This window comes from Harpia harpyja, chromosome 16, assembly GCF_026419915.1.
Source record: "Harpia harpyja isolate bHarHar1 chromosome 16, bHarHar1 primary haplotype, whole genome shotgun sequence".
In the NCBI taxonomy this organism is placed as follows: Eukaryota; Metazoa; Chordata; class Aves; order Accipitriformes; family Accipitridae; genus Harpia; species Harpia harpyja.
In genome coordinates, this window is record NC_068955.1 from 32835552 (window position 1) to 32861101 (window position 25550).

General features: G+C 42.1%; 1 protein-coding gene across 3 annotated transcripts in view; it reads left to right on the forward strand.

Annotated features, from left to right (window-relative positions):
- The first annotated feature begins 3721 nt into the window (after window positions 1-3721).
- PAK6 (p21 (RAC1) activated kinase 6) overlaps window positions 3722-25550 on the forward strand; it is a 40579-nt gene continuing 18750 nt past the window's right edge. The window contains exons 1-4 of one of the 3 annotated variants that reach the window (XM_052812087.1): window positions 3722-3907; window positions 15844-16172; window positions 16487-16685; window positions 17321-17385. The gene's annotated coding sequence lies outside the window, so the exon portion shown is untranslated. Of the gene's footprint in view, window positions 3908-15519; window positions 15692-15843; window positions 16173-16486; window positions 16686-17320; window positions 17386-22536; window positions 22659-25550 lie in introns of those variants that run through there. The other 2 variants (XM_052812086.1, XM_052812088.1) reach the window with 2 other exon arrangements.

A 25550-nucleotide genomic window follows, 5' to 3' on the forward strand; every position in this document is an offset into this window, starting at 1 on the left:
TTGGAGCCATCTTCATTGCTTCTTGTTTATGAGCATTCATTTCTGCTACACATGTGCTCCATGCACCAAGTTCAAAATGGTTTTTTGCTTATCAGCTAAACTGAGGAGGTTTTTATCAAAGTGAGCAGTATATCTGTATACTTTTAGACTGTCCACAAATCGCTTCATAACTTTCTCAATTACAAGCTTAAGTTTCTGTGGTCTTTCACTATATGGCATACTCTTTGCTTTCTTAAACTTTATTGTGATTTCCACAGGAATCTTTCCTGATGTATCAATATCCTTTCCAGAAACCAATGCGTAGCAATATGGGCGGAAGGGGAAGGCAGAACAACTGCCATGTGATTAGGCACACACTGTTGCATTGGATGTGAGACTCATGGAAAAGAGTTACAGTTTTCCTTGCTTCCCTAGTAAATTCACACTGGTCCCTTAAAATGGGAGACAGCAAATTTGGAAATGGTATTTCCATAGTTGGACTTATTGTAAAGGAGAGGTAAGAAAACTATGCTTCTCTTGAATCTTCTTGCTATTTCATTATGGTAAAAGCCAAGTTGTTGGGTATTGTGCTGCAGAAGCTGTGGATGTTTTGGCAAAGCCCTGTTACTGTTTCAAACATTTGTAGTTTTGTTAACCTTCTATTACTGAGACAAACAGGGTTCCAGACTAAAGACCTACCTTCCATTGTTAGCATTGCTCTGGGCTTTGCATGTGATACTGGACGAATCATTTAAGTCCTGGGGTTTTCTTGTTTATAAAACTGGTATTATACTTTTATGTATATTTTCATATCTAAATATATATATTTATAAATGTTTCACTTCTGTGGAGGAGAAATGGTTCATAAAAACAAGGTAACACTTTGATACATTTAGTTGCTGGTTTCCTAACCTGTGTTTGGATTAGTAATTTCTGTTGCTCCCTAGCACTGTAGTGCTTCTGGGCAGTTGAAATGTACAATGGAACCAGTAACATTTCACCAAAATAGGGTTTGGTTTTGATATTAGTATCCAGAGAGTAAAATAGGGGAACCATTGCTCTGACTGATGCTGTTGTTTAAGCTGAAGCATAGTTGTTCTACCAGCTGTTAAGATCCAAGCTGTTTTCTTTGAGAACTAAGCTATTTTTTTAACTGAAAACTGAATTTTGGACCTTGACCTGTATTTTGGTGAAATAATTCTTCTTAGCATCCAGCTTTTAGGAATGTCACTGTCCTGTCAGATTTTGGTGTGATAGATGGTTGCATGTTTTTGTTTAGGTGCCATACACGTAAATACTACTCTTTTGACATCTATGATAGCTTCCCTGTCATGTTCTTAAACCACCCTTTATTCCTCCCAATTTATTCCAAATGCATTGTAAAAATTTTTTTTGTTCATGTCTAAGTTTATCATCCTCCCTTTTCTATCTCTTGTGTTTTGCAATTTTTATATGCACTAAATATTTCATTATATGAGGGTTGTGTTAATGTGCAATGATGCACCCCACATAGTCAAGGCAAAACCAACAGTCATAGTTATTATTCAAAGTTATTATAAGCAGTATGAAGCCTTTACATAAAAGAGGGTATCTGTCCCCTCTCTTTTTGTGACATACTATTGTCTTTCCTTTCAGAAGTGGCTGTATTTCGGTAATGCTGCATAGATTTTTCAGGATAGAAGTTACTTACAAACACGAGTGTTATATGACCTCAAAAATAGCTATGAGCTGGAAAGCTAAATCCAGCTCTAATGAATGAAGTCCGAAAGCTGACAGCATTCAGCAATTTCATGGGCTCAGGATATTTTCTAACAAGAAAATTCATTTCTGAGACTTGTTGACAGAAACATCAAGAATGGAACTGCTGCCTTTGCCTCCACCCACCCCAGCAAAGAGTGGGGGGAGAAAAGCAGCTCTTTATAAATAGCTCTGTTCCTGTTGTATTTGTAAATTCAGTGATTTTTGTGTCAATGACATCACCCTCTTCTCCATAGCAACTCCCTACGATGTCAAAACTGCAGGGCACCATCAGAGAAACTTAAACCAGCACATGAACAGGTTGATTCAAGATGATATAATTGAGAAATAGTGCAGGGGGTGACAGGAGGGGGTGGGAAAAATGAGCAAACAAGCTACTGTCAGCTCCGCTTCTCTGGAAAGCTTGTATCCGTAATGATTGTCTCCTAAAACTCTGCCCCATCTCTTCTTTTTGTAAGTCCTTGTCAGGAGGAGGAGGTGGGTGGAAGGCAGGCAGGCATCTTATTCTCCATCTCCGGTGTGTCTAGAGAGAAGCAATACAGGTGACTAAGCAGGAGGAGCATGACTGACTCACTCCTGAGTTATTTTCTCACTCCCCTTCTCTCCCCCCTCCCATCTTTTATGTTTGTTTTTTAGCTTTCACCCAACAGCTTGTATTTTTCCCCAGGCCCTGATGAGAAAGAATTAGCAGCAGGCTTTCTTGTTACCTAATGTTCACAAAAATGTGCTTGTGGTTATCCAGGTGAGGAAACAAAAGCCAACCCTAAAAGCAAGAAAAATAAATTGTCTCTTGGATACACCACCTTTATCTTAAAAAAAAAAAAAAAAAATAAATAAATCCTTCTCCTTTCTGAATGTTGTCCAGGAAATACTAAAGTAACTGACATGCCAGGAAACTGTAAATAACTGGCTTCTTTATCAGACTACCTATGGAAAATACCTAATTGCCTCACTGGCAGACCAGCTGGTTTTGACTTGATTTCTAAACTCTTTGCAGTGGGGGGAAGCAGTTTTACGTGCTGTCTTGATTACAGAATTGGATTCTGCTGGGTTCCATTTGGGGCATAAGTAGCAGGAACATAATGGTTACATCTGCAGAGTTTTGGGCAGTGTAAACTGTCACTGCTTCAATCAGCTTAATAAATCTGTCCTAATCTACATCCCTATGAAGTCTAAGGCCTTAGAACAGTTTACCTTCCTTCTTCTGCAGGGTGCCATGAGGTCTGTTGCTGAAATTTAGCCTGCAGAAGTGTCAACTTGATATTATATTTTGCATTTTTGAAATTGCATGACACGGATGCAGGCAAGTTATGCAAGATCAGCACAACGCCCACAGAGTTCTTATATCCAGAAAGGGATATGGCAATGCTTACGAGATTGATAAGTAACACTTTGGTTTGCCTGAGCAGTGGAGTAACATTATATTTGCCACTCATGGTCTGCAGTTTATTCCTCTATAGGGCACAGGAGTCTTTAATCACAGATTCTCAAAGTGTGAGGCTCTGTTATGTCTGTTAACTCCCTCCCCACCCTGGAGTGAAGCATAAGTCAGCCATCCTGTGATTTCAAGGCTTAGTTGAGGGGAAATGCATGTATAGTCTTTATACACTAGAATTTTGATTAGTATCTTGCACTTGCCTTTTGTGCAAAATGTCACTCGACACAGAGTCCCATCCTCTTTGCTGAGATCACAGCATCAGCCCACGATAAAAAAGGTCCCAGAAAACATTGATTCACTGCATTACAGAATCTTGATAGTGGTATGTGTCTACAATGAGTTCTCATCAATTTTAACTGCAAGGTTTTAATGGAATTTATCACTGTGGTCTCCTCTGTCCTCCAATTGTGAGGATATTTTACCTTCCGTGAATTCTTCTAACACCTCTGCTGACTGCCAGAAAGAGGGGGCGTGTGGCACTCTGATACACTCCTCCACAGCAGCTGGCATTGGGGTAGTGCTGGTGAGTAAGCAGCTGCGAGCTTGATGTGTTTGCATGTGTATGAGACTGAACCAGGATCTTTCTGAAGAAGCTTTAAGATGAAATTGCTGAGAATTTTTGCCTGAAGCAAGGGATGTTTCCCCTGTTTAAGACAAGCAGCAACCTGCTCTCAGAAGGAAGAAGGGACTGAATTCACTCCAGAAGTATTTCTCGGAGATCTTTTTTTCAAGGTAAGACTGCTATTGTGGGAAGTAGATGGGGCAACAGGGTCCAGCATTCTGAACACTAAAATTGAGATGACTTCTAAAACTTTTTTACCTTCCCAAGCTGTAGAACTGAGATAAATCTCTGATGTCTCTGGCGCTCCCTTTTTAGGCTGGAAATTTAAATCAGCCAATAAGAACTAATTTGCTGAGGTCTGAAGCCATAAAAAAGGGGTGAGGGGGAATGCTTTTAACACTGCCTTTTGCCTGCCTGTATTCTACTGGTGAATAAATGCCATTGACTGTGCTTCTAAATCATGTACTTAAATAGTAGAATGATGGGCGTTGTAGGAACAGTGGGTGAATGAAAGTAAAATTCAGTAAATAGACATGAGCTTATGGTTTATTAATTTCATTTAGTGCTTTTAAAAATTGATAGAATATTTGTTGTTCTGTAGGAGGCAAAATGGAGATGGTTCCTGCCTTGGGAACTAGGTTTTTAATAGGTTTGGTTTGAAGAAATGCTATTGAAACAAGAGCAAGGAGATAGGATTTTTTTTTTTTAAAGCATCTATTTGAATTACACCTGAACAACCAGTTTATCACTGTTGAAAACTATTTGTGGAGAGGCCAGAAAGTAGTAGAGGGCTCCTTGTCCCAGCTGCAGGCAACTTGTTTGAAAAGCCTTATTTTTAAGGTAGGAAAAAAATATCTTGAATATATAGAGGTGGCTCTGGAAAATAATGGTGAGTAACATCTAAAAAATCTTTTATCATCAGTATCCCCTCCTCCCCAGTATAAACCAAAAACTGAAACTCCTCCTAGTTGGGAACCCTCCAGACTGAGAATTGTATGCTTAGGTTGCGGTGTATAAATTATAGTCCTTGATGAAAGTACAGCAGAGCATGAATTTTACAAAGGTGCTGAAGCCATTAAGGAATGCACTTGCTGAGCCTAGAAGTGCAGGGAAGAGTGTAGGCGTGAGACTACACTTTCTCTTTGCACACTAATTGATCTAATACTTGTATGCAGTTCCATTTTGCTCTTGGAAAAGGAATAAAATGTTCTCATAAAAGCAAAAACATCTTATATTTAGGGAAGTAAGTGTAGTTAGTACACTTTTGCACCTAGAGCTGGGAAGGAGGAAAAAGCCTTGTCAAGTCTGTGAGAAGTGAAATCAAAATGATCTCTAACTTGTCGCCTCCTCTTCCCTTCCCTATGCAAGGTAAGGAATGGAGTGGTGCCTAGAGGGAAAGTTGTGCTCTGTGAAGGTTGCAGAGTGGTTAGGTGAGATTGCCTGGGGAAGGGTACTTGTGCCCAATATTCAGGCAGGGAATGATGGCCAGGAGGGTGTTTGGTGCCAGCAGTCATAGCGTAACTTTATGCTGTCTCCGCAGCTGGCTTTGCCAGGCGCTGGAGCAGTTAATGCATTTGGATGCTGTTGCTGCAGTTTGATTCCACTTTGTAGAAATAGTTGAGATGAGGATATTCCTGCCAACTTCACAGTCAGGAGTCATCAGTTCTGCCTCTGACACTTGGGGAGCATGAATGAATAACTCTTAAAACATTAATCTAGGGCAGCTTCCAAGAATCCTGTGTACTGAAGTCTAGAATACATTGTGATCCAATTCATTATCCAGGGACAGCAAAGACTTTGAAGAGGTGTTTACCCAGTGTGTGGATGTACTGAACTTCAAACTCCCAAAGAAAACCTGCTTTGGCAACTTTCAATAGTATATTTGGAGAGGACAGACGCAACATCAGAGGGTAGGGGAGCCATGGATGTGCAAGCAAGGCTACAGAGGAGCAGGGAAACCAAAGAGGGACAGTAGTAGCACCATGCTGTGGGCTGGTGCATGGGACAGCGCAGCAGACAGTATGGCTTTGGGGGGTATGGAAGATGCTGCTGCTTTTGGCATCAATTTTAAACGGAATTCTGCATAACTAGTGTTAGGCACCATATTATCTTCCATGTGATGGTTCTTTACTTCAGTAAAATCTTGTATTTCTTTTTGCTGATAGGATTTGGTGGGAGAGGGGGTTTTTTGCAGTTCCTGAGAGAACTGTGGAGGGAGGGATAAATAGGAAGCAAGTGATACTGCTGGAGAATACAAAGCATAGCAAGCTAGATAAAGGTGATCTTAATTGAGGAGGAGGATTGGTATTTAATTAAAACTACTGCTAAAAACCAGCCTCTTAGTAGTAAAATAAATAATAGCAGGACGTGAGTAATTCCTCTCGGGGGAATGTCAGAGACAAAATTACACTAATGTAATAATAAAAAGGGCCTGTGTGCAATTGCTCAGAGGAATAGTAACAGGATAGAATGATTTTTCACTGCTAAGAAGTTCAAATGTGGTTCAAGTCAAAAGGGACTGAAACCTGTTAAAGCACATGCTCCTCAGGGCTCTCGGGCCATTTCAGAAGGCAGAGTTGTCTGAGTTACTGAACCCGCCGCTGATGCTTTACTTGGCAATGCCAGCAGAGAGGTGGGAGATTGAGCTCCTCTGCTTTAGCAAATGATGGCAAGTTAAGTGTGTTGCTTGTGCTCCTGCTGCTCAGTCAGTGTGTTTTCAGTAAATTAAAAATAAGTATTTCAGGCCCAGACTTGGGACAACTGAGCCATGTGTCATGCATCTGGAGGCAAGAAAGGACATTAAACCATGTTTTGCTTCCTTATTTCCCTCCCACCCCTCATGTCTAATCATGAAATCATTTCAGAGCTCGGTCTGCATTCCTCAAGCTGTGATGCCCATTCTGGTAAGGTGGTTAAATAGCGTAAACTCATTAACCATTCTTAACTGAGTAATACACAGTGACATAACATAATTTCTTTTCCATAGCTTGCATAATGCTGCACTTCAGTTTTTGTTACTCTTTCCATTTCATCCTTTTCATTTCTATGACGTCCATCTGTTTACCAGACAAGGTTTAGAAAAAATTGAGGAAAAAAAAATAATCCCAAAATACAAAAACAAAAAACCACACAAGTGAGTGTAAAGGGGATTTAACAAAGAACAGAGATATTGGGACACTGGAATGAGAACTGCTGTTGCCCGAGGCAGGAAAATGAGAGAAGATCCTGGATATTTGGGGACCAGAAAAGCAGGTAGTAGAACCTTTTTATTTTCTTCCTCCTTTCCTCCCCCCTTACCTCAACCTGGAAAAAGAACCCAACTAACCAACCACCCCACCTCCCCCCCTTCCAAAAAAACTCCCAACACCTGAACCCAAAAAAACCCCACAAACCACCCTGAAACAGCTGGCATTCTGGCTGTCTGAAAGCTGTCTTGTTTACAAAGACTGGCATGTGTTCCTGTAGTCAGTTGCTGGTCACAAAATTTCCTAAAAAAAAAAAAAAGTCTCTAACAAGAATTCATGCTCCTCTGGACTTGCTTAAAGTCTAGCAAGGAATAGCGCTGCTTCAACCAAAGAGCACTTTCGAAACAGTGGAGTGATGCATTTTTTTCTCCTGCAGGTAGCCAAGAGGAAGGGAGAAGGCCTTGTGAATCTCTGAGACACTCAGGTTACCATTTGCAACAGCAGTGCTTTGCACTAAACAAACACAGCCCAAAAAAACCAAGTTTAGTCAAAGGAAAGAGTAAGGTAATAGTGGTTTGTGGTAGATATGGAAGGTAATTCGTAGTCTGCTCTGAAGAATCAAGAGTGTAGCCAAACTACAGCTCTGAGCAATGTCATTTGTAGTGGAGACCCAGCTGAGGCACCGCAGTCAGCATCCATTGGCCAAGGGCAGATGTCCTGCCAATGATGTGGAGATACTTGAAACACTGTTGTATAAAAAAGATGGTTTAGTTCTTAAAATGAAACATACTGTTTCAAACTAGAAAGCAAACATGCTCAGCAGTATCAGCAGAGACAAGTGTCTCTATGAACTGATAATGTCAACCTGATAGCTCTGAGCTCAATTGTTTTTCCCCTGAGAATCTGGTTAAATTGGACTGTCTGTAGTGTCAGTGTTATCTTACTGATGGCCTTCTAGTTTTCTGACTTTCCTTTCTGCAATGCAGAATGCCTTATAAATGACTATATTTTGTTTTTCTTATACTCTGTCACCTTTTTCACTGAAATGAAAATTTTCAAAGATCTCACTAAGTACTAAATAGGCTGCAGAGCCTTGGTTGAGTTACTGAAAGAGTATGGATCAGGCCACTGTCCTCCCTGCTGTGTTCTAGGTACATTTTTTTCTCACCTGTGTCAACCTTTGATGTTTCTTTCAAACCTGTGACTTTTCAAGGCATAGCAGGAGCTGAGGGTCTTTTATAGTGGAGCTGAAGAGCTGTGTTTAGATGGGGAGAACATGTATGAAAGTCTTTCCTTAATCTGGACCAGGAACAGAGGGGTTAATATGTATAGTGGCCAGAAGGCACTACACAGAGCTTAAAATAACCAAGATCAGGATAATTTGGCTTTAAAAACCATCTGGGTCTTGATTCGGTGCTCATTAAAATTCATAGTAGCCTTATGATTGGCTTCTGGAAGAATTAAGCAGGTTGTTACACTTCATAATGAGTACTTTGGGCCTTGTCCAAGCAAGTACATAAATACATACAATAATGTTAGAAATTAACTTCTTTCCTGTAACATACAGCTTAGAATAAGAATCTTTCTAGCACTTGTGGAAGTCAGTGAAAAAACTTTGGTTTCAAGGGACTTTGGATTGGATCTGAAGAACAGATGTTACAGCTGACTCTGGAAAGAAGTCTCTCTGGGCAAGCCATCTTTGAGCTGTTCATGCAACAGCAAGCTGTCCAGGTTGGGTACACACATAATTAATTTGCAGAAATCAGAGCTCCTGAGTGTGTAGTGAAAGGTGTGGAAAATCAGATTGCAAACCTAGATGCTGTTATGGAATATTTGGGCCATAAAATGAAAAATGCATGCTGTGTTTATTTCATTAGAAACCTAAATGTATAAAGTAATGTCACAAGTAGTCTAGATCTTGTACCACCTCATCAACCATAGATGATGTTAGTAGACAAGATGCTCCTGTTTGTGACTGCTGCTGAGGAAATGTCCTGATTTCTGACACTTTATTATAAAATACGCAGTTTGGTGTTAACAGAGAAGAAAATACTAATTCTGCTGGTTGCTCACAGTCAGGAATTTGCAAAGCTCTTTGGGCTTTTGTTTTCTCTTCTATGTTTGAAATATGTTCTCCCTAAGTTTCTGCAAAATAGCAGCCTGAGTGACATAAAGCTGAGCCAATAACTTATTTAAAGAATGTTGCCATTTATTTCTGTGTCATTTGAAGGCATGTTTTTAAAACAGTCTCTTAGAACTCAGGGTTACCTAAATTATCTGGCTACTTCTAATTTGTGGTCTGTGATCACCTTCATAACAGGTTGTGGCTGTTCTTGGACTGAGATTGCTATTTGTTGAAAGAAGGAATGGAAGAATTTTCCAGATAACTACCCAAGTATTTCTGTAGGGAATCTTTGCTTAAGTACTTGAGCACAATTGTTAGCCAGGCTTTCAGTTTTCATCAAATTTCTGAAGAACAAAACAAGAAAATGCTCGTTTTGAGTCTGAACAAGGATTTGTTTTTAAAGGTCACGTGGAAATGAACTAAGTTGATACTTTTTTCATTTGAACACATTTCTCTGAATTCATTTCTTTATAGAATTTATTTGGTACTCCAGAGACCACATGAACAAGAAATGTGTTTTCGAATTGGTAGTTGGATGAATGATGATTAAGTAGAAGGTTAACAGAATTTTTTCACTTATTTTTACGATGCCATCTTCAGAATCTCTAGATCTGCAGACTAGGAGACATATCATATTTAGATAGATAGATAGACAGAGAGATATCAGTGGATTAGTTTCTGCTGTTATCTTGAAGAGGATTCTGGTTCAGTTGTTCCACTATGGTTTCACTCCTTACAGTAGCCAGCAGGACCTAGATGTGTTCCAAAGCAAAGACTTTTGTTATGATTGCAGCCAAATGCCAGCAGGTCTGCGTGGTCAGGTAGATTGTATAAGCATGTTCAATTTGGACTGCATTAATCATGTGGTAGGGTTTTGGTATAAAAATGCTCTTACAATACCAGAAACAGCCAGCATGTTTCAATCTTTTATAACACGCGTTGCCTGACTGTGTGCACATTTTAGTTTCTTATTGTGGAATCTGACAGTATTAATAGTTGCACAAATGTTTTGGGTAGTTTTGAATTTTTTTTTAATGGAGAAAATGGTGGTTGGAAGCCTTATCATGTGCCCACCAGTCTGTGTTCTACTGAAACAGTGTGCTCCAGAGCAACCAGCATCTTATTCTGACTTATGCTAGTATTTAGGCTTTTATAAATTGCAGCCTGAATGAAGACTGGAGAAGAGAGCTGAGGATAAAGAAAGTAAAAGGCTTCTCTAACTACTAGGAGTAAAGACCAAAAATCGCTCTTAGGGGAGGTAGCAATTAAACAACTTTTTCCTCTGCTCTAGCAGTTAGTACACAAGACAAGGATGTCATAGCTAACATATTTTTCTACACTATATAAATAAATATCTAAGTGGTGATTATAACCATTTAATCCTTTGCAACCCATCCTGTGGACGCCAGTGCATTCACAGCTCATGGAGATAAGGGAAACTGAGGGTACAGTATTATGACATGATTGTTTTAGTGGCAAAACAAGAAGGCCCAGTTCCTGCATTGCAGGTCACTGGCTTCTGAGTTGTGGTGGCATGACTGTGTGGCTGAACTGTATGCCAGGCTGCTGAAACAATCTGAGTTTAAAAATAAATGAAGCATTAATAACAACAATAATAAACCCCCCCAAACTGGTTTAACTCTTCACCTACCTCCTATTTCCAGTAAAACCAAAAGCTTTTTGATAGAAATAGTTGTATTGATTATCTGCATGGTAAGGTCCGCGGGCAGCTGTACAGTTGTACCAGCACAACTAGGGGAAATGAGCTGCAGTATAAAAGTTTGAATGCGTGGCATGCAGCAGTGCTAAACAGCGAGAGGAAAGCAAATGCTCAGTCCAGCCTCAGCAACTGGAGGGGGTTGAGATAAATTTTGGATACTCATCCCCATTGCAGTGGTCAACCCTTCCCCTCTTCTTTTCCTCAGGTTCCATTCAAACAGCTGCTCTCTGCCGCTACCAGCCTTCCCCCAACCCATACACCACCTTCATACAAAGCACCCTCCTGCACTTGCTGTAGGGTGGCTGCTGCTGGGAGGGTGACTGTGACACCCATTCCCTTGCACAGGATTAACGGTGTAGCTCTCTGAGATGGGCTGTGTGCATTCAGCTGCTTAAGGCTGTGTTGTCTGCGAGGGCAGTTGTTCCCTGCCTCCACAAGGCAGCAAGTGGGATGGGAGCCTCCTGTGCTGCACAGAGCCACGTGGCTGGATTTTGACACGCATAAGCTCCAGCTCTCAAATTATTTTGGGCTCTTGAGAGTTGGGTTTGAACGTACCCAGAGGTAGAGAGTGACTAATAACAGCAAATGGTGTTAGACTTTTGCTACCGTTATTTTAGCCACTAGGAATTCTCTGAATTCTGGTTAATACTTTTGCAATAGCTGACTGACCTAGTTATTCTGAACAGAAGCTGTAGTCTGTATTCCTCTTATGTCAGCCAGGGATTTCAGTCTGCATTTCTATAGCATCTTTAAGGATCGCAGCATGCTTGAAAAAACAACAGATTAAGCCGCCTCTGTTCTGTGGGAGTTAAGCATTGTCACAGTCATTGTACCAGTGCACAAAATGACTTTCCCAAGGTGACCTGGCGAATCTGTGGAAAAGGTAGGCTACACTGACTTTCTGCTGCGATGCTGCCATTGCAGGACTGATCGTCCTGACTTTTGTGGGAAGCAGCACATGCACCTTTTGTAGAGGGTGACACAGACTTGTCTGGTGGAGCATGACGTTACTTCTATTATAACCTAATATGTCTGTGAATTTTTGCAAGTAAAAGATCTGGAAGAAGTGTGAGATGGCTGTGATCCAAGCTGTATTGATAGTATCTGCAGGGAATGTCTACCAAGCCACAGGAATTTAACCAGTAGCAAAAGAGTGTGTGCTGTGTTCAGGTGATCCTCTTGAGCTTTAGTTTCAACTCCTCATCAGAGTGGGAGTTAACATTTTTAAAGAGAGTCTGCTGTTTTCTTACTCTCTTTAAGCTTAATCTGCTTTGTTGCCTATGTTCTCAGCTCTTGCTGCTCCAGCCTATTGTTCTCAGTCTGGCAGAATTTGTAGGTCCCCATGCTACTTCCTTGCTGGCTATGCTTTGCTCCACCAGTGGAGTTGCCTGGCCCAGGAGAAGCCTGGCTGTGATCCTGCCCTAGTGCTGATGAGAGCCTGAAGCAGCACAAATTTTCTTCTTTCATGTGACCCAGCGTGCATTGTATTTGGTGGTGTGCATATAGTGAAGAGGGACTCCAAGCACTGCAGTGCCCTGCCAGATTTGAGCATGGGGATGTGTCCTGATCTATAACAGTGTGCAGTGCTCTAGCAGAGGTGATGAACTTGCTAACCCAACTTCCAGTCTTCAACTCTGGTGCATTAGTTTTTTGTTTTGAATTGGGCCAAGAAAATGGAAAATGGATTAGATTGTAAACCTCTGAGATGCTTACAAGCACACTGAATGAGCTCATGCAGTGGGAGTGCAGATGAGGCTTTGTACTGCTGGGATCTCCAGGACACTACCTTTATAATGTCAGCAATGCATAGTAAGCAGGAGGACAACCCTAACATTAGAGCTAGCAATCCAAATAGGCTCTCTTGAAATTTTCTGCCCACCTCTGAATGCAATAGCCTTGGGGAAAGTTAGCTAAACTGTAAGCACTTATTTAAAGCGAAACTGCCTCTGGATTGCTCCCTCCTTATCTCCAGTCCTGGCTAATGTCATCTGTTGATTATGAGACTTGCAGACTTGATTCCTATCTTGTGCTTCCTCCCACCAGTTGATGCTGATGCTTTGTGAATTTGCAACACACCCTTTCTCCTAGTGACCCCTTTGTCCCAATTGTTGGTGTATTTTTTCACTTCCCTGGCCAGCTTACTCTGGATTTCAATGGCCATGAAAGAGAAGAGGGACCACACTTCTTTGATGGAAGTGCATTTGTGCCTCCTAGCAAATCCCAGAGCTCAGAGGAGCCCTGCTAGAAGGTCTAGCTCTGAACCACAGCCTAGCTCCATGGGTGGAATTGCCTTAGCTCCTACTGAGATTTCCTGAATGCATCAGATTTACTGTGCCTTGGCACAGTAGACTTGCCAGTAGGCTTCTCCTGGAAGCTTTGCTGAAGCAGGATAAATTTCTTAACAGCTTGCCCAGTTCCCACAAGCTCCAAACAAGTGGCCAAATATGCTTCTCCTGGCTGAGGGAGAAGAAAGGCATCATTATATAGTAGAGTTGCCCTTGGTGTCTCTAACGTTTTGTTTTGAAGGTTTTAAGTGCCCGGTCTTGCCTGTTGGCATAATAAAACGTTGAAAAAGTTTTGGGTTTTTTTTTTTTTTCTCTCACAAAATTCTGCTCCAGTAGAGATGAAATGGGCTTAAATGGAATCTGTTGCAGCAACAGTGCAGGACATGAGGTACTGGTGCTTTCCTGATGCAGTGACGTGGATGGGCAAGGTGAGAAAAAAGGTGAGATCAGCAGTTTTGATCTGAAATTTGCTACGCTTTGTGTCTGGGGAGGGGACATGGAGTACGGAATGGCCATTACTGTGTAGATAAATCAGGCATTCTGCGATGCAAGCATTTAGTCAATGTACCCTGCAGCTCTTCTTGCTTGCCAGTTATGGCTGCCATAGCTAAGACAGACAGGACCTGAATGAGCAACATAAAGTATAGCAACTGTAGGAGGAGTGGGGTGTGTATGCATGTGTTTATATAAATGTGTGAGTATAATTATTTATATTATCTTGTGCAATTCTCTAGGTAAGAAGGGAGCAGTGGGCAGGGAAGGAGCAATGAAATGTTTAATAAAGGGACAATTGCTAAAGGGGAAAATTAGAGATGCATCACTTTTACTGGGAAATTTTTCTTCAAAGTGTGTAGGACTGCTGCGACCAAACTTGTGAATAGAAAGACTGGAAAGTGTCCTAATTTTTCATTAAGATTGTAGGCAGCAAAGGTTCACACCATCTCAAAGCTGCCTTGGTTTCATCTAAGCTTGTGTCTTGACAAGTAAAATCAGGTTCTTCCATTTATAAAGAACTTGCGTCTTATTCTAGATGACTGTGTTAGCATGTAAGCCCAGGAAACATAATACGTATGCAAATCTGAAGCCAGTTCCAAGCCTGGGTGACTCCTTATAGAATATAAATGACGTTTCTTTGTGACGCTCCCAAAGCTATCGTTGCGTAGACAACTCGTCGCTGATTGGCACATCAGCAAAGCACAGATGCCAGATGACAATGATGGTTTGCACTCACTTGTGTTTCCTCTGCACGTTTCCTCTGCACTTATCCCAGAGCAGCATTATGCTCTGTTTCCTCATTTCTGATCCTCCACTGCCCTGCTCCTGCCTTGCGAGTTCCAGTCTTTTGGAGAAAGAATGTTGTCCCCCTCTCTTGATTGTAGTTTGTTATTTACTACTATTAACAAGAACTTTTCCTTTTTTGATTACATCTGTGTATGGGGCCTGTCCCATAGGAGGAGACAAGCTAATCCCCAGACAGAAAGGAACCTGGCTAACTTTATTTCCTATACCCTAGGGACGCTGCTGTGAGGTAGCAGGCAGGAAACCTCAGTCTCTTTGGCAGGCTCTGGCAGGCAAGGACCTGTAGTGTAATGCAGAAGAGGTGACTGCACTTTCAGGAAGCAGCCTTCCACAACTTCACTAGCAGGTCTGGAAATGTGGATTATGAACCTCAGACCATCAGCTACAATGGCGGGGTTTCCTTTACGTTCTCTATATGAACACCAGTTCTGTTCCTTCTCCATAATATTAATGTAGATCTTGTGCATTCCAACTACGTCTGTGACTCTTTGTTGTACAAAGATACTGCAGCCTAGTTAGGTGGGACGAATAGGTAGGAAGGAAAATGGGAATGGGGGAACATGGCTAAAAGGTCACTGGGCTGGCCCACCTCTGCTGGACAAGCCACTCCTGGCAGAAATGATGACAGCCTAATGATTATTTGTAGCATGTCATTCATTTATTTATTTTAAGAGTGGTTCAACAAAAACAACATTAAAAAAAAAAATCATGGGGGTGGATTTTTAAGGCTTTTATCTCTGCTCTTTGGACCTAAAAATATCTTAGGGTTAAGCCAGCATTGTTAGTGGACTGGAGAGACCAAGAATCCTCTTTATTTGCAGTGCAGAAAGAGCAGTTGACGGGTTTGCTGACATGAACTCTGACCTCTCCTGGGCTGTAATCCCTAAAGTGTCCTCTAATGATGCCCCCTTTCACCTATGCCCATCCACCACTGCTAGTGGTGGAGCTGGTGTCCTACGCAAGAACACAAGTCGCTTGTGGAAATGTCTATTTCCATGAGTTGGTAAACCCTGAGGCACGGCACAGGCAGCGCAACAGGATTATAGGGTGATGCTAGACTTCAAACCTTGCAGCACTGACTCATGCTGAAGCGACAGGGGAAAAGTAAAAGCGCCAGGTCATGTGCTGCTCATTTGCAATGCAAATAAATTGGTGAATTCTTCTATAGCCAGCCATATAGCAAGCAATCAAACCTTTCCTGCCAGGAATGACAAGGAATTGGTGGCAGGTCCTGAAATCTGCAGCCAGGCGACACAGGCGGAGATGTCGGGATTCGTTAGAAATTGCAGCAGTTCTAGGCCCTGAGGCTGTGGAGCCGAGAGAGAAGAGCTAACGAGCAAGTCAGAGCTTTAATAAGTCAGCAGTGAATTGGGGGGGTAAAAAAAGGTGGAGGGGAATGGGAGATGATCTCCCCAAGGTTCTTGCCTGAGACCCAGCAAACCTCAGTGCCCAGGTGTGACTCTGAGATCTTTCTCTCTCTCATCCCCTCTAGGGACCAAAAAAGGAGAAGACGGTGAGGAGAAGGCAAGATGGTCCCAAGAGGCTCTGCTGTTGGCATCTGTCGTTTTCCTTGGAACAGGAATCTGAGGCTTCTCGGCGCTGAGTGCTTCTGTGTCCCATCTACTACCACACCCTGAAATCAAACTCGGCAGCTTAGGTGAACCAGGCACTGTACAAACATGTCAGACTTGCCTCCACCCCTTTTTCTTCTCCCACTTTCTCCTGCCGTCTTTCTCTCTCAAGTTTATCGGCGTGTCAGCGGATTCCGGTGGCAGAGCATTCCCACCTCACCTCTGGTTACGGAGCAATGAGGAGTCAGGGGTAAGCTCCCTCCTGCAGATTTGGGGATCAACATTGACTTGCTTGCTTGCTTTAAAGCAGTAACAACACCATCCTAATGGCCGCTGTTTCGTGCGATTTGTTTCCTCTGTTTACAGAGGACTAGGTTTGTCAGTTTGAACTAACATCTTCACTCCCCAGTGGCTGTGCTGCTACGGCTTAACCCCTTCCCTTCGGAGCTAAGTCTTGCCACTGCCAAGAATTAGCGTAATGATCACAGTGTGTTGGCAGTGCCAGCCTAGGGCAAAGTAAGAGAGGAATGGTTCGAGGGGTCATACAATTTTTTTTCTCTCGAGGGACGGTTCTGGAAGGGAAGAAAACCTGGGAGCTGGATTCCTTTGGGAAGGAGTTTACTTCATCTTTACTCCTATAGCCCAGCAACACCGTCCTCCAATCGGCTTTGCTGCATGACAGTGGGAGAGATTCCCTCCAGACCCTTCTTTCTCCTCTCACTTGGAATTGTCCTCTACCAGCACTGTTGCAGCAGGACTGCCAGTAAGATCTTGCATTTTTTGCTTTCCGGTGTCTTTTAGGTGGGCCGGTGTATGGGTCTGTGGTGCCTGGGATCTAGCAATTTAGCTTATTGACACTCGAGATGATGGGGAATGCGGAGAGGAAAATGCATTGTTGAATCTTGCAGGGTGATGCTCTTAAAACGTTGGGGTGAAAAAAGGGTTAAAATTACTCTGGATGATGCTTGAGAAAGCAGACAGCATGTCAGGAACATGCATGCTCATTGCCTTTATGTGAGACATAGCAATATCTCCTCTTAAGTCTCTTGTATCTGCAAGGACCCTCACCACATTTTATGAAGAGGTCTAATTGACTCACCAGTTAAAACCCCTCGTGTCCGTATTCCTGACCTTCTGGCTGCTGTGCTAGCCAAGATCCTTTCAGCACACCTACTGAAACTACGTTGTAGTACTCGTGTGTGTATGGGTGTGTGAGTGTATTTTGGCTCTCTGAAAGCTGGCTGATCTCCTATTTAAGTTACAATCTACAATTCCACTGGGCATTTGTACTTAATTATTTTTGTCAGGTGGTAACTAACATAAACAGCCAGGTATTTACAGCTACAGAAAACAGTCCTGTCCATTGTTTGCTGATGCGTTTGCTCTCTTCTTTGCCAGGACGTTAATGCTTTAATGTATTTGGGGACAAAGTACTGAAAAAACAGAAGAGAAGTTTGTGGCTGGTGAGTGCGAGTTCTTGGGTGAGGCTGGGGGATGTACGTAGAGTAAGAGATACTTGCTGAGTCTTACTCTGCTTTTCTGAGTTTTGTGCTTGGGTAAAACCTGAGTCAGCTCCTACGTTGCTGCTGGGGAAAGGAATGTGTTGCTGCATGGCTCTCTCTCAAGCCCTGTCCCACTGAAAAGTCTCATTCTTGATGGTGTGTGAAGCTGTGTATTGATTTTAATATTGTACACTGCCTTGGTATGTACATCCTGTGTGCTAAGTGTGAGCAATGGTTTATGTATCTAGTAGCAAAGCTGATCAAACAGTGGAAAGAGCTATCAGCAAACAGTTTGCTGGATTAGCAACTGTGCTTCCAGATGGAAAATCTGTTCCCTGTACAGGGGTTGTTTCTGTCTAGATGGGTGTGAATATGTATGTACCTGGAAAGAATATCCTGGGTCCTGCTGACAAGGCTTGCAAAAGTGAGAAACGTAACTCTTGCTTGGTCACAAAATGGTTTTCATTCACAAGGAGAAGCACTAGAAAAGTTTGGTTGTCCTGCCTCCAATCAGAAAAAAAGAGCACTTTTTAACCTACTTCTCTGATGTGCTTAGGGAAATTCATAAGCAGAGAAAAGAGCTAAATACTTTGTGCAAATTGCTTAAAACAGCTTCGACTAGCCTACACCAACTGCAAGTAAAAACTCAGCCAGGTTCTGAGTTCCGCTTTGCACATCATGTTTTCTTGAGGGTACCAATAGAGGTACCTTGCTGAAGTTTCGTCACACTCAGAGCTGCACAGCAGTTCTGTACACGTACAGGACATCAGCTCTGAAGTTAGCAAGAGCAGCTGAAGGCTAACCAGTATGTTGTGCTGCACAGCACTGATAGCTGGAGAGAGTACAGCAAGCTTTCATATCTTGCCAAGGGAGGTTCTGGACTAGGGGAGCAGTTTTCTTGTGTGTTGTACTAACCCTGCTCCTGCACTATTCTCATTGGCTTCTAAGTTATAACTGTATAAACTCAGTGCAACAGAGTACAGCATCAGGACTTGGCTGATGCAGGTCTAGTTTTAAGGAATTTCTCAGTATGGTTTCTAAGGTTGGAGGAGGATTACCATGTGGCTTGAGGACTAATGGACTGAGATTTGGTCATTAGTGATGATATTGTTTTGAGACTGATCTTCCATTTTTCTGGCGTAAGAGAGCAATGTGAATGTAGGGTGACAATAGACTAAAAGTTCAAATCTATTTCCCTCAAAAAAATCTCAGGAAATTATATTTACCCTAGCGCTGAGCCATTTTAACTTGTACTGTTAGTAATTAGATTATTTTGTAATTAATTGATGAACAGAGTGTAGCTGTAGACAATAACTGTTATTTATCTCTACTTGTGTTACAAGTGCATCTCAGGTTTTAATGTATGGAGGGCTATGGGAACATTCATACTCATGGCATGTGTTTTTCCTTTCCAAACAGAGCAGAATAACTGATACTCCCTAGGAGAAGGCTTGTCTGTTATGATTTAAATTTCCGTATCGGTGTTGGCAGTAGTGAGTAGGAAGGCACTGAGAGTCAGCCAGGTTGTGGGGTTTAAGCTAGTCTGTCTATGTTTTGGGGCACACTGCCTGGGCTGCAGTTTTCCCATTAGTTATCCTGTGGGAATAACACAAGTAAACTTCCTTGCAGGCTGTTGACAGCAATTAAATATGTATGTATCTCACTTTAGGAGAACATGATGATCATAAATAGGGACCAAGATTGTTTAGTGTTGTTTGGAAGGAAGTTTAACTCTTGCATCTCTATACTTGGGTGGTCTGGGGAATCACAGTGGTGTCTCTGCCAGCCCTTTGCCATGCTGCTGGAGTGAGGACTGTAATCTAGTACATGCGTGATCGCCAGTGCCTCTGCTGGGACAGGTCTGCTTGCAAGCTATGGGCCACGCTCACTGAGTGTGCGACTCTTGCTTGGCTTCTGCCTGGTGCTTCCCTACAGTAAGGTCTGTACCATGCACATTTGCAGTGCAGAGCTACAGCTTCCCTTTTGTAACCCGATGTGCCAGAGGCAGCTGGGTCTGTGATCCGTGACGTGGCACGGAGGAGCACAGTGAGGTTACAGTGCTCAGATAGAGCCGCAGGACGTGGGACCCAGTGTTTCGAAGTGCTTTGTTTTGAAGTAGCGTGTTCCCCAGATGCAACCGAGTGCCTTGGCTCCTTTGTGTGTCATGTGACCCAGCATGCCAGATGTGGCCCCTTGTGCTTGTCCCAACATAACCTCCTATCTGATATGTAAGATGTTGCAATTCATGTGAATTTTTGGAGACAGAACCTTAAATGTTCTTATTCTAATCTCGGTAGTATTATTGTGCTCATTTTGAGTGGATTTGTCACACAAGATGGTGGACAGTGAAGCTCCATATCCTACCCTGTCTTGAAGCTCTTTGCTATTCTGGATCAACAGTGAAATACAGCCACTTGTTTTTAACCCTGATGGATCCTTCATGGCAAAATAATGACAGTAAACCCATTTGAAATAATGCAGTTGCTCTTTGGACATGGAACAGTGAAGTAAGTGTGCATGTGTAAGGCAGGTGTCAAAGAGATGCAGTGCTCTATGGTTTTCTATACCCAGAACAGGACACAGCCATGTCAGGTGTTTAAAAGGTGGGGAAAAAGGGTCGTAGTTGTTACAGTTGCTTATGTCTCGGCCTTATGACCTGCAGCATACATCTGGCTGGCTTTGGGTGAAGAAGATGCAACGAGTTGCAGCCTTCTCTTGGTGTTGCAGTGGTATTTGCTAGCTGTAACCCTCTCACAAACCAAATACAGGTGGGAAAAGGCTAATCTTATAATGAAGGCATTGGATTCCAGTTGAGGTTTGGGTGTGAATTCTGTCTGTGCAGTTGGTTTCTGTCATGGTGTCTAGACCTACGTGCTGGTGTCAAGATCAAACATGTGGTCAGAGCATGTCTTGGCTCCCACTGGTGCTGTGCACCCATGTTTTCTCTCCATGGAAGCCAGGGTGTGTTGGGTCTGGATCTGGCCTTGATATGAAGTTAAAAAGCAGCCAGGAGACATACCTGGAAGCTCTTTTAGGTTTGCTAATCTAGACATAGCTGGGAAGAAACCAAGCTAGTAATTTTTTTTCTGTCTCGTCTGCAAATGAGGATAATAATTCCTTTTCCTTACCTTTTGTCTGTTTAGATGAAACCTTTGGAGGGTGGGGCATGACTTCAGAGACTGGCACAATGGGACAGTGACTTCAGCTGGGATTTCTAGAGGATTGTAAATAATGGAAAACTTTATTATTTGTCAAGGGAAAAAGCCCATTAGCCTCTGGGACATGCCTGTACTGGTTTCAGAAAGTTCAGGAGGTCTTTTCTTTGCAAGTGCTTTTATGTGTCCCAGAATGAATTTGGTCTAGTATAGCTAAAACACACCTAAAAGTATGTCACTGAGCAGCGTCCAAAACAAGCTTAGCAAATAGGCGTTCACTGTGTTTCAGGTTTTAGTCCTAATTTATGAGCAAGGAAAGGAGCAGGGGAGAAAGAGGCAGCACCATAGCTTTTAGACCCTGTTCAGTGGAGGCACAGCAAAAAATGTCAAGCAGTTGTGTTCTTTTTCTCATTTGTCAAAAATAAACCCACCAGTATAACAAATATGTCTCTCCCTAAGCTTATTTCTAATGTAATATTAATCTGTGTGCTCATGTGTGTGTTTGGGCAGGATTTAGAGCATTACATCAGTTTGCTGTGCTGCTAGTTTGCTCCAACACATAGCTTTGCTTTTGAGGGCTGGTGAGGGAGAGAGGGGAGTGGAAGGAAAGGATCTGAAATAGGGGAAGTGATAGCACAGCAACCAAATATCCTCTCTTGCTTTAGGAGACAAAAAATTCCCTAAAACAATATTTCTAAAACTAGAATTGCAGACAAATGTGGAAGGTATCATCATGACAAGGCTCTATGCTCTTAGATTCCGTTTCAGATTTCAGATCATTTTGCTTTTCTTTCCCCCTTTCACTCACCCTTTGCTGTCCTTTCTTGTTGTGTGAAGTCACATTTAGATTTGTAAGCTCCTGAGGGAAGTAACCTGTCATTTTTCTTTGTCTGCAAACTGCTATGAACGTTTATGGCTTGTTATAAATAACAATGTCAGAAACCTCAGGAGGGTAAACGTTAGGATTTTAGAAGGTATGAAATACAGTGAAATACCACGTGTGCATATTCACATGTACATATGCACGAGCACATGCACGTATGCAAACAACATGCATTGATAATGGCCTATTTAACTTGCTCTGCATTTGAAATGTATTATGTGACAGTGACCTGTATAGCAGAGTATGGAAATATGTTTTTCTTTTTAGTTGGTGGGTTCTCTGGGATCTTCTTCATCTTCCTACTCCAAACTCAATCTGCATATTGCAGTTCCTCGGGTCCTATAGGAAGAGTTCTCCTCCTCCCGCCCTCCTCTTGTAGCTGGCCAGAGTAGTTTGGCATATCAGCTGAGGGAGTACTTGGAAATCATGGGAATTGCTTTCTTCAGCCCAGGGACCAAGCGTTATCTCTTGTCCGGGGTGGGAGGAATGTAGCAAGCTGTGTCCAGATCTGTGATAGCAGTGCAATAAGCACTGATGAGTGAGTTCAGTTGCTGCAGCAAGGAGGGGGAGGGAAAGCTTATTTTTAACTGGAAACTATACAAGTGAGACTGAAGTAGCTCTCTGCTGTCTTGCTGTCAAGTGTACGTGTGAGTGAATGAGCGTATGGACATAGTTAAGTACCGTGCATATATACTAATGGAGTATGTAATTGTATGTGTATAGGGTGGAGGCAAGTCAGATGAAATGACGGTGCATGCTAGCTTCTTTGTCTGAGTGTTTGAACTCGTGTGTTGTAATGCGCAATTCCTGATAACATTTATCTACTACTTTTTTTCAGTGGGGTTGATTCTTTTCTGTGCCTTGCTCCTCGGGTTGCCTGTCTTCCAGGCATTCCTCTTTCCCTTCCTAACTCTCATTCCCCTTTCTCTCTTCCATCCTTAATCTTCCCACCCCTTCCTCTCATCTGAGCCTGACCCTTCTCTCTTCTTGCCCCTCCTTCCCAGCCGATCCCTCCCCTTGCTCTGGATCTGCTGGCTGTGGGATTTTTTCTCATGTTCACTGGCAGATGTGACAGCTTTTGGAACTGTATCATCTAGGAACAGCTATATCTGGAGTTGAAAAATCTAACGTGGTTTCCCAGGCAGCAGGAATGGATCGCTGAGAGAATTTCAATCTCCGACTGCTTTTGTCTTGTGGTAGTGACTTTTATTATTTATGTTTGTGACATTTCTTACAGTACAGTTGTCAGCAGTGAATGAAAGACTGAAGTCTAGTAGATTATTATAAAATCAGTGTCACAGTATTTTTATTATTATATTAAAGGGATGCTGTCTGCGTTTAAATACAGGTTTGGCTTGATTTACAAAATCTTATATGCATAAAATGTTCTTATGAATTTCTTACTGAATTAGAAAAGACCTGTTTTATGTATTTTATTTAAATGTTCTTTAGCTGGGTATTGGAAATACAAGTAAATAGCTCTTGCATGAAAACCAGAAAGTGAAAGGAGACTGGTTAAATACAGACCTTCTCAATTAAATGCAAAACCTACACAGATTATTAGAATCCACTGGATTTCAAATAACTATTTTTACTGTATGAATTTCATTTGATCTTAATGCAGTGTACCTTTAAACCACCTGTCTGATATGGCAATGTCTTTATAATCAAAGATTGATGCTTATAAAGTAAATGTCATTGGATACCCAGGGGTGTGTTGTATTTGGAGTTGATTACATTTTGTTGCTTTTAAGATGTCTATTATAAGCCAATAAGGTACATGTAGGCCATGTCAGCTAGTCACCCTAAAATTGATCATGAACTTAGTAGATGGTTCTTTCTGGGTTTAGGAAACATGCTTTTGTATATAGGATCTAAGTGTAGTCCAGGTGTTGATTGACAGGTACAGTGATTTAATGTGAATATACAAACGTAGTGTTTATGCTTATGCAAACTGATATGCTGGCATAAAGCCACTGTTCTGTTCGGGGCCAAAATATCACCCGGGCTTTAAAAATTTGCATTTTGAAGTAGTTTAGCTAGAATCATTCTCCTTATGGGGAAATGATTGAAATGTTCAGAAAACAATTGGTACTACAAGTGCTAATGGTTGTGGCATTTGTAACGCCACATTTTACAGGACCCCTTGCCACCTGAAGCAGTTAAAGAGCAAACTTGAAAGACACTGTGTGCTATGCCCTGAATATTTTCTCATTATGAAGATGAGATGAGGAAGCAAGCTGTGAGAATAGGAGCAGGGGAAGGAAAGATACTGTTTGAAATAGTAACATCACTCTGTCTGGAAATGCCCCTGTTCTGGTGGATCAAGTAGCTGTCACGACTGACATGTGGTCAACGATTTAGAACTGAAGCACTTGATATAATACTACAGATATACTTTCTGCTTTCCTTGGAGGCTGTGAAAGCTCCTCAGTAGCACCAAGCTGTTGGTTTGAATAGTACTAACACCATGAGCTATTAGAGTATCTTTCCTTTCCAGGATTGTCTGCACTTTTTCCTTAAAGAATTGCCCTATGACTTTAGTCTTGGTTAGTAGTTAATATGCAGCACTTAAGGGGCGTTAAAGATGAATCACTGTGTTTGAGTAGTTGCAATACAGACCTGGAGCACAGAAGCTCTTCCCATAAGCTCTCCATTAAGATGTATTTGGGTTTTCATTGTAACATATTCTAAGCAAAGATTATTTTGGCTGCGAAGCCTCTTCTAGGCAGAGCAGTTGCTTCCAGCCTCTTTTGTAAGTGGTTTTTTTAGTTGCCTAACCTTTTGCTTTCTTTTTCAACTGTAAGGTATCTTTAGTAGGCTTCTGGACACAGTATTGCAATGGACATTGTCAATGTGTGAAGTCTGTATTTCACCAAGGATGGATTGCATGATTGGGGGTTTAGATGGTGTAAAGGTCCTTCTGCGACATACAAACACTTCCCATTCCAGTGACTACAGGATCATGGTAACCAAATTTTAAGCCAGTCTGTATGCATTTTCAGGATCTCAGTCTAGCACTAGGAAGCAAAGTCGTTCACCTGGTGGCTGCACTTTGCTCCCTAAACAAGTTTTAAGTGGAATAACCTGGAGAACGTTTGACATGTATTTCACTGTGGGGGAAGAAAGCACAAGGTGTGCTGATTTTCAAGACCAGTGTCCTCTAGAAGTGTGTCATGTCTACACCACAACATGTTATCTCTGTATGTGTTCTCTGTCTCTGACCCTTGTAAATATTTATTCAGCACAAATAGTTGGAAGCTGAGGTCCTGTACAGGGGAAGAGTGATCACTACAAAGTTGAAGATTAAGTGGCAAAAATCCTCTACCTGATGTCAAGGAAGAAGTAGCATTCATCACTTTAAGCAGTATTAGTGAGAGGCATATGCTAATATTAAAGTTGTCAGTGGAAAGGGAAGAGCGTATAAACTTTTTTTTTTTCCTACTGGTGGATATTAATTGCATTAAAGAAACCTGTACAGCTTTTTCCCAAGCTAGAGAGCTTTAGCACTGAACTACCTAAAATGTTTTGGCACTGGGTCTGTTTTATCTCATCTCTCTTAGGGCTCTCATTATGCAGTTCATCCTGTGCACTGACAGAAAGCATCTTGGAGAGGAGATAAGCTCTGGAGCATGCCAGTTCCATTGCATCCACAGAACAGTAATCTGCCCATTGAACATGTTTCTCCAACAGCAAACAGGAAAATGTAACTTGGAATACTTGTAACTTTAAAGCCATCAAACCAGTCGATAGAATCATAGAACAGATCTGTAGTCCAACCCCCTGCTGAAAGCAGGTTCAGCTCTGAGGGTCAGACCAGGATGCTCAGGGCTTTGTCTTCAAGAGCAAACTTGCTCTTGAAAATCTCCGAGGAAGGAGACTGCACAGCCTGTCTGGGCAACCTGCTCCGATGCTGGACTCTCCTGGTCACAAAAAAGTTTATCCTTCTATCCAGTTGGGACCTCTCTTGTTTCTATTTATGCCTGTCATCTCTCAGACTGCCACCACTCTCCACTGTGAAAAGCCTGGCTCTCCATAGACAATCTCCCTACCTCTGAGCTGTTTCTTCATGGAAAGAGTAACTTCCC